The sequence below is a fragment of the Zea mays genome, chromosome 6, assembly GCF_902167145.1.
Source record: "Zea mays cultivar B73 chromosome 6, Zm-B73-REFERENCE-NAM-5.0, whole genome shotgun sequence".
NCBI lineage: Eukaryota > Viridiplantae > Streptophyta > Magnoliopsida > Poales > Poaceae > Zea > Zea mays.
In genome coordinates, this window is record NC_050101.1 from 149,250,560 (window position 1) to 149,258,413 (window position 7,854).

Sequence of the window (7,854 nt, forward strand, 5' to 3'; positions counted from 1 at the left end):
CAAGGGATCAATTGACATACTCCCAGATCATTGGATCGCTCATGTACCTTGCAAGTGCAACAAGGCCAGACATCTCTTATGCTGTGAGTAAGCTCAGTCGGTTTGTGTCAAAACCAGGAGATGATCACTAGCGTGCTCTTGAGAGAGTGTTGCGGTATTTGAAAGGTACTTGAAAGGGAAATAGGCTTACACCTTTTCCTATATGAATTTTGGTGGTTGAATTGCCCAACACAAATTAATTGGACTAACTAGTTTGCTCTAGATTATGAGTTCTACAGGTGCCAAAGGTTCACAACAAACCAATAAAAAGACCAAGAAAGGGTTCAAATAAAAAGAGCAAAAGACTACCGAAGTGTGCCCTGGTCTGGCGCACCGGACTGTCCGGTGTGCCACCGGACAGTGTCCGGTGCACCAGGGAACCCAACTTCGAACTTGCCACCTTCGGGAATTCTGGGAGCCACTCCGCTATAATTCACCGGACTGTCCGGTGTAGCACCGGACTGTCTGGTGTGCCAACGAAGTAACGACTACATAATGCCAACGATAGTCTGCAACGAGCAGTTAATGCGCTACAGTGCGCGCAGAAGTCAGAGCAGAGCTAGAAGGCGCACCGGACAGTGAACAGTGACTGTCTGGTGCACCACTGGACTGTCCGATGGCCCAGCTGTCAGAAGCTCCAACGGTCAGAACCCAACGGCCGGGTGACATGGCTGGCGTACCGGACAGTGTCCGGTGGCGCACCGGATTGTCCGGTGCACCATACGACAGCAGCCTCTACCAACAGTTCTTTTGGTGGTTGGGGCTATAAATACCCCCAATCACCACACTTCAATGCATCCAAGTTTTCAGCCTTCAAACCTCATACAAGAGCTATAGCATTCAATACAAGACACAAACAAAGATATCAAATCCTCTCCCGAGTCCGGAATCACTCCAACCAAATTAGTGACTAGAGAGAGAGACATTTGTGTTCATTTGAGCTCTTGCGCTTGGATTGCTTTTATTCTTCCTCTATTCTTGTGTTCAACTCACTTGTAACCAAAACAAGAGACACCAAGTTGTGGTGGTCCTTGTAGTGGACTTAGTGTCCCATTTGATTGAGGAGAAAGGCTCACTCGGTCTAGGTGACCGTTTGAGAGAGGGAAAGGGTTGAAAGAGACCCGATCTTTGTGACCACCTCAACGGGGAGTAGGTTTGCAAGAACCGAACCTCGGTAAAACAAATCACCGTGTCATCCGCTCTTATTCGCTTGTGATTTGTTTTCGCCCTCTCTTTCGGACTCGCATTTAATTCTAATGCTAACCCGGCTTGTAGTGTGTGCTTAAGTTTATAAATTTTAGATTTGCCTATTCACCCCCCTCTAGGCAACTTTCAATTGGTATCAGAGCCCGGTACTTCATTAGAGCCTAACCGCTCGAAGTGATGTCGGGAGAACACGCCAAGAAGGAGATGGTGACCGGCGAGAAGCCCGCCACAAGCCATGGGAAGGCTCCATCTGGGGAGTCCGGCAACAAGGTGAAGGGATCCCCTTCACACGACAAGTCGCGTTGGAGCGGCGAGAAGAAAAAGAAGATGAAGAAAGTGGTCTACTACGAGACCGACTCTTCATCGCCACCCATCTCCGGCTCTGACACGCCGTCCGTAACTTCTAAGCGCCATGAGAGCAAGAAGTTTAGTAAGATTCCCCTACGCTATCCTCGCATTTCCAAACGTACTCCTTTACTTTCCGTTCCATTAGGCAAACCACCCATGTTTGATTGTGAAGATTATAATATGTGGAGTGACAAAATGAGGCACCATCTAACCTCACTCCACACTAGTATTTAGGATGTTGTTGAGATTGGAGTACAGGTACCATCGCCGGGGGATGAAGACTATGACTCGGACGAAGTTGCCCAAATCCGGCACTTCAACTCCCAAGCCACCACTATACTCCTTGCCTCTCTAAGTCGAGAGGAGTATAACAAGGTGCAAGGGTTGAAGAGCGCCAAGGAGATTTGGGACGTGCTCAAGTCCGCGCACGAAGGAGTGAGAGCACCTAGAGTGGGGGTGAATAGGTGATCCTGTAAAAACTTCAAACTTATAGCCACAAAACTCGGTTAAGTGTTAGCACAATGGAATTAAGTGGCTAAGGACCGAGCTCTTGTGAAACACAATGGTCACAAAGAAAACAAGCACAAGAGACACAATGATTTATACTATGGTTCGGCCAAGTATAACACTTGCCTACTCCACGTTGTGGCGTCACAATGGATGAGGGTTGCACTCAACCCCTATCAAGTGATCCAATGATCCACTTGAATACCACGATTGTTTTCTTTCTTATACTCTTTCCCGTTTGCGAGGAATCTCCACAACTTGGAGTCTCTCGCCCTTACAACAAAGATCAAAGTGAAAGCACTAGAGTAAGGGAGGGAAGCAACACACACAAATCCGCAGCAGTACGCACACACACACAGCCAAGACTTGAGCTCGAATGAATCGCAACAAGTTCACCACTAGAACGGAGATCAAATCACTAAGAAAGTCAATCAAGTGCGCGGAGACGGAGTGTGGAAGATTTAGAATGCTCAAAGTATACTTAGGTGTCTCCTCCATGTGCCTAGGGGTCCCTTTTATAGCCCCAAGGCAGCTAGGAGCCCTTGGAAGGCAATTCTTGCCTTCTGTCGGGTGGCGCACCGGACAGTCCGGTGCACCACCGGACATCCACTGTTCATTGTCCGGTGCGGATCTCCTTCCTAAAATGGCACAACCAACCGTTACAGAATTGTAGCCGTTGGCGCACCGGGACACTGTCCGGTGCCCCTAGCCGACCGTTGGCTGGGGCCACGCGTCGCACGCGAATTGCGCGGCCGACCATTGCGCTGGCGGCCGTTGGCTCATCGGACAGTCCGGTGCACCACCGGACAGTCCGGTGAATTATAGTCGTACGCCGCTGAAGAATTCGCGAGAGTGGCCAGTTCGCCGGAGCTGGCCTGGCGCACCGGACAGTCCAGTGTGCCAGACCGAGCTGGGTCTTGGCTGCTTCCAGCCAAGTCCTTTTCTCTTTCTCTTTTCTCTGATTCTAGCACTTAGACAAATATATTAGTACACAAAAACCAATGTACTACATCTAGAATCATATCTTCTTGTTGATTTGCACTTCATTCATCATTTGGCACATAATTACTCACTCAATACGTGTTGGGCACTTAATCACCAAAATATACTGGAAATGGCCCAAGGGCACATTTCCCTTTCAATCTCCCCCTTTTTGGTGATTTATGCCAACACATCAAAAAGCAACAAATAGAAGTGCAACATCAATGCAATTGAGAACAAAAATAGTCTTTGACAAGATTTGACATATTTGGATCGTTCTTTGCCACCACTTGGTTTGTTTTTGCAAATCAAATTTATTTTCTTATCTCTAAGTTAAACACTCATGTTTAGACACAAAGAGAGATAATCCAAGAGTAAAAATGATTAAGAGCCAAAAACTCCCCCTTTTTCCCATAATCAAACATTCTCCCCATAAGAGACCAAATTTTGATAGTAAGAGTTATTTTGACAAATCAAACGTTCTACTCGAGTTATTTTGACAAATCAAAAGTTCTACTCTACTCTTTTTCAAAAATTTCACAAGTGGTAGCTGATCCATTTGCTTTGGCCTTATTTTCTCCCCCTTTGGCATCAAGCACCAAAACGGGATCAATCTTGGCCCTTAAACCCCATTGCCTCACCAAAAGCGTCAATTACGAGTAAAAAGGCAATAAGAGTATGGAGATGAACTTGGAGTAAATTACTCTTTCATCGGAGTGTAGTGGAAGTCTTGCATGGTCCAAGTTCATCTTTCCCTTTCAATCCACCTTTGAGACTAAATTGAGTAAACTCAAGCACACAGTTAGTCTCAAAGGGTCAAGTTGTAGCACATCTCCCCCTAAATATGTGCATCACTCACACATGGACTTTTGAGGTCCGGGGATTGCTCGCACAACTTGAGCACCATAAATAAACAAAATGCATAAAGGAACCTGATCAAAGACATAACACACATGTATGCTATAGATCAATCCAAGTTATGCGAATCTAAGATATTTAGCTCACTACGCAGCCTGCAAAAGGTCTTCTCATCTAAGGGCTTGGTAAAGATATCGGCTAGCTGGTTCTCGGTGCTAACATAAAACACTTCGATATCTCTCTTTTGCTGGTGGTCTCTCAAAAAGTGATGCCGGATGTCTATGTGCTTTGTGCGGCTGTGTTCAACAGGATTGTCCGCCATGCAGATTGCACTCTCATTATCACATAGGAGTGGGACTTTGCTCAGATTGTAGCCAAAGTCCCGGAGTGTTTGCCTCATCCAAAGTAGCTGCGCGCAACACTGTCCTGCAGCAACATACTCGGCCTCAGCGGTGGATAGGGCAACGAAAGTTTGTTTCTTAGAACTCCAAGACACCAGGGACCTTCCTAGGAATTGGCACGTCCCTGATGTACTCTTTCTATCAACCTTGCATCCAGCATAGTCGGAGTCTGAATATCCAATTAAGTCAAAGGTAGACCCCTTTGGATACCAGATCTCGAAGCAAGGCGTAGCAACTAAATATCTAAGAATTCGCTTAACGGCCACAAGGTGACACTCCCTTGGGTCGGATTGAAATCTAGCACACATGCATACGCTAAGCATAATATCCGGTCTACTAGCACATAAATAAAGCAAAGAACCTATCATAGACCGGTAAGCCTTTTGATCAACGGACTTACCTCCTTTGTTGAGGTCGACGTGTCCGTCAGTTCCCATTGGTGTCTTTGTGGGCTTGGCGTCCTTCATCCCAAACCGCTTGATCAAGTCTTGTGTGTACTTCATTTGGGAGATGAAGGTGTCGTCCTTGAGTTGCTTCACTTGGAACCCAAGGAAGTAGTTTAACTCGCCCATCATCGACATCTCGAATTTCTGTGTCATCACCCAGCTAAACTCTTCACAAGACTTTTGGTTAGTAGAACCAAATATTATGTCATCGACATAAATTTGGCATACAAATAGATCACCATCACAAGTCTTAGTGAAAAGAGTTGGATCGGCTTTCCCAACCTTGAAAGCATTAGCAATTAGAAAATCTCTAAGGCATTCATACCATGCTCTTGGAGCTTGCTTAAGTCCATAGAGCGCCTTAGAGAGCTTACACACATGGTCGGGGTACCGTTCATCCTCAAAGCCAGGAGGTTGTTCCACATACACCTCTTCCTTGATTGGCCCATTGAGGAAAGCGCTCTTCACGTCCATTTGAAACAACCTGAAAGAATGGTGAGCGGCATAGGCTAACAAAATGCGAATTGACTCTAGCCTAGCCACAGGAGCAAAAGTCTCCTCAAAGTCCAAACCTGCGACTTGGGCATAACCTTTTGCCACAAGTCGAGCCTTGTTCCTTGTCACCACCCCGTGCTTGTCCTGTTTGTTGCAGAACACCCACTTGGTTCCCACAACGTTTTGCTTGGGACGTGGCACCAGGGTCCAAACTTCATTTCGCTTGAAGTTATTGAGCTCTTCCTGCATGGCCAACACCCAGTCCAGATCTAGCAAGGCCTCTTCTACCCTGAAAGGCTCAATAGAAGAGACAAACGAGTAATGCTCACAAAAAATTAGCTAATCTAGAGCGAGTAGTTACTCCCTTGCTTATATCACCCAAAATCTGGTCGACAGGATGATTCCTTTGAATCGTCGCTCGGACTTGAGTTGGAGGGGCCTGTGGTGCTTCTTCCTCCATAACTTGATCATCTTGTGCTCCCCCTTGATCACACACCTCTTCTTGATGAACCTGTTCATCATCTTGAGTTGGGGGTGCAACATTGTTGAGGAAGAAGGTTGATCTTGCTCTTTTTGTTCCTGTGGTCGCACATCTCCAATCGCCATGGTGTGTATTGCGGCCGTTGGAACATCATCTTCATCTACATCATCAAGATCAACTTGCTCTCTTGGAGAGCCATTAGTCTCATCAAATACAACGTCGCTAGAGACTTCAACCAAACTCGATGATTTGTTGAAGACTCTATACGCCTTTGTATTTGAGCCATAACCTAGCAAAAATCCTTCTACAGCTTTGGGAGCAAATTTAGAATTTCTACCTTTCTTCACTATAATATAACATTTACTCCCAAATACACGAAAGTATGACACGTTGGGTTTGTTACCAGTTAGAAGTTCATACGACGTCTTCTTGAGGAGGCGATGAAGGTAGACCCGGTTTATGGCGTGGCAAGCCATGTTCACAGCTTCCGACCAAAACCGCTCGGGCGTCTTGAATTCTCCAAGCATCGTCCTCGCCATGTCTATGAGCGTCATGTTCTTCCTCTCTACCACACCATTTTGTTGTGGTGTGTAGGGGCGGAGAACTCGTGCTTGATTCCTTCCTCCTCAAGATACTCCTCCACTTGAAGGTTCTTGAACTCGAACCCGTTGTCGCTTCTTATCTTTTTCACCTTGAGCTCAAATTCATTTTGAGCTCTCCTTAGGAAGCGCTTAAGGGTCCCTTGGGTTTCTGTTTTATCCTACAAAAAGAATACCCAAGTAAAGCGGGAAAAATCATCAACAATAACAAGACCATACTTATTTCCCCCGATGCTAAGGTAGGCGACGGGTCTGAAGAGGTCCATATGAAGCAGCTCTAGAGGTCTTGTCGTGGTCATTACGTTCTTGCTGTGATGAGTACCCCCCACCTGTTTACCTGCTTGACAAGCTGCACAAGGTCTCTCTTTTTCGAAAGAAACATTGGTTAGACCTAACACATGTTCTCCCTTTAGAAGTTTATGAAGGTTCTTCATCCCAACATGTGCTAGACGGCGATGCCACAGCCAGCCCATGCTAGTCTTAGCGATTAAGCATGCATCTAGATCGGCCTCCTCCTTCAAAAAATCAACTAAATAGAGTTTGTCGTCTAGTACACCCTTAAAAGCTAATGAACCATCACTCCTTCTAAAGATAGACACATCTACATTGGTAAATAAGCAATTGTAACCCATATTACAAAGTTGACTAACGGACAGCAAGTTATACCCGAGCGATTCAACTAAGAACACATTAGATATGGAATGCTCGGATGAAATAGCTATCTTTCCTAGACCTTTAACCTTGCCTTGGTTCCCATCTCCAAAGATGATCGAATCTTGGGAATCTTTGCTCTTGACGTAGGAAGAGAACATCTTCTTCTCCCCTGTCATGTGGTTTGTGCATCCGCTGTCGATAATCCAGCTTGAGCCCCCGGATGCATAAACCTGCAAGGCAAATTAGGCTTGGGTCTTAGGTACCCAACTCTTGTTGGGTCCTACAAGGTTAGTTACAATATCCTTTGGGACCCAAATGCAAGTCTTATCTCCCTTGCATTTGGCCCCCAACTTCCTAGCAACCACTTTCTTATTTTTATATGAAAGTACAAAATCAGTGTTGCAGGCATGAAAAACAGTAGCAGATTCATTTTGCATTTTCCTAGGCACATGATGAGCAACATTGTTTCTAGGCATATTTCTACTATGCACAAAGGAAGAACTTGAAACAATCATGGCATGTGAATCATAAGCATTATAACTCCTATTATAATGAGCATTTTTAGAAAATTTTCTATCATAAATAAATGCATGATTCTTTTGACTACTACTAGTCATAGGAGCCTTCCCTTTCTCCTTGTTGAGAATGGGAGCCCTTTGACTTGTTAAGTTCTTGGCTTCCCTTCGAAAGCCAAGCCCATCCTTAATTGAGGGGTGTCTACCGACAGTGTAGGCATCCCTAGCAAATTTTAATTTATCAAAGTCATCTTTGCAAGTCTTAAGTTGGGCATTAAGACTTGCCACTTCATCATTTAATTTTGCAATAGAAGTAAGGTGCTC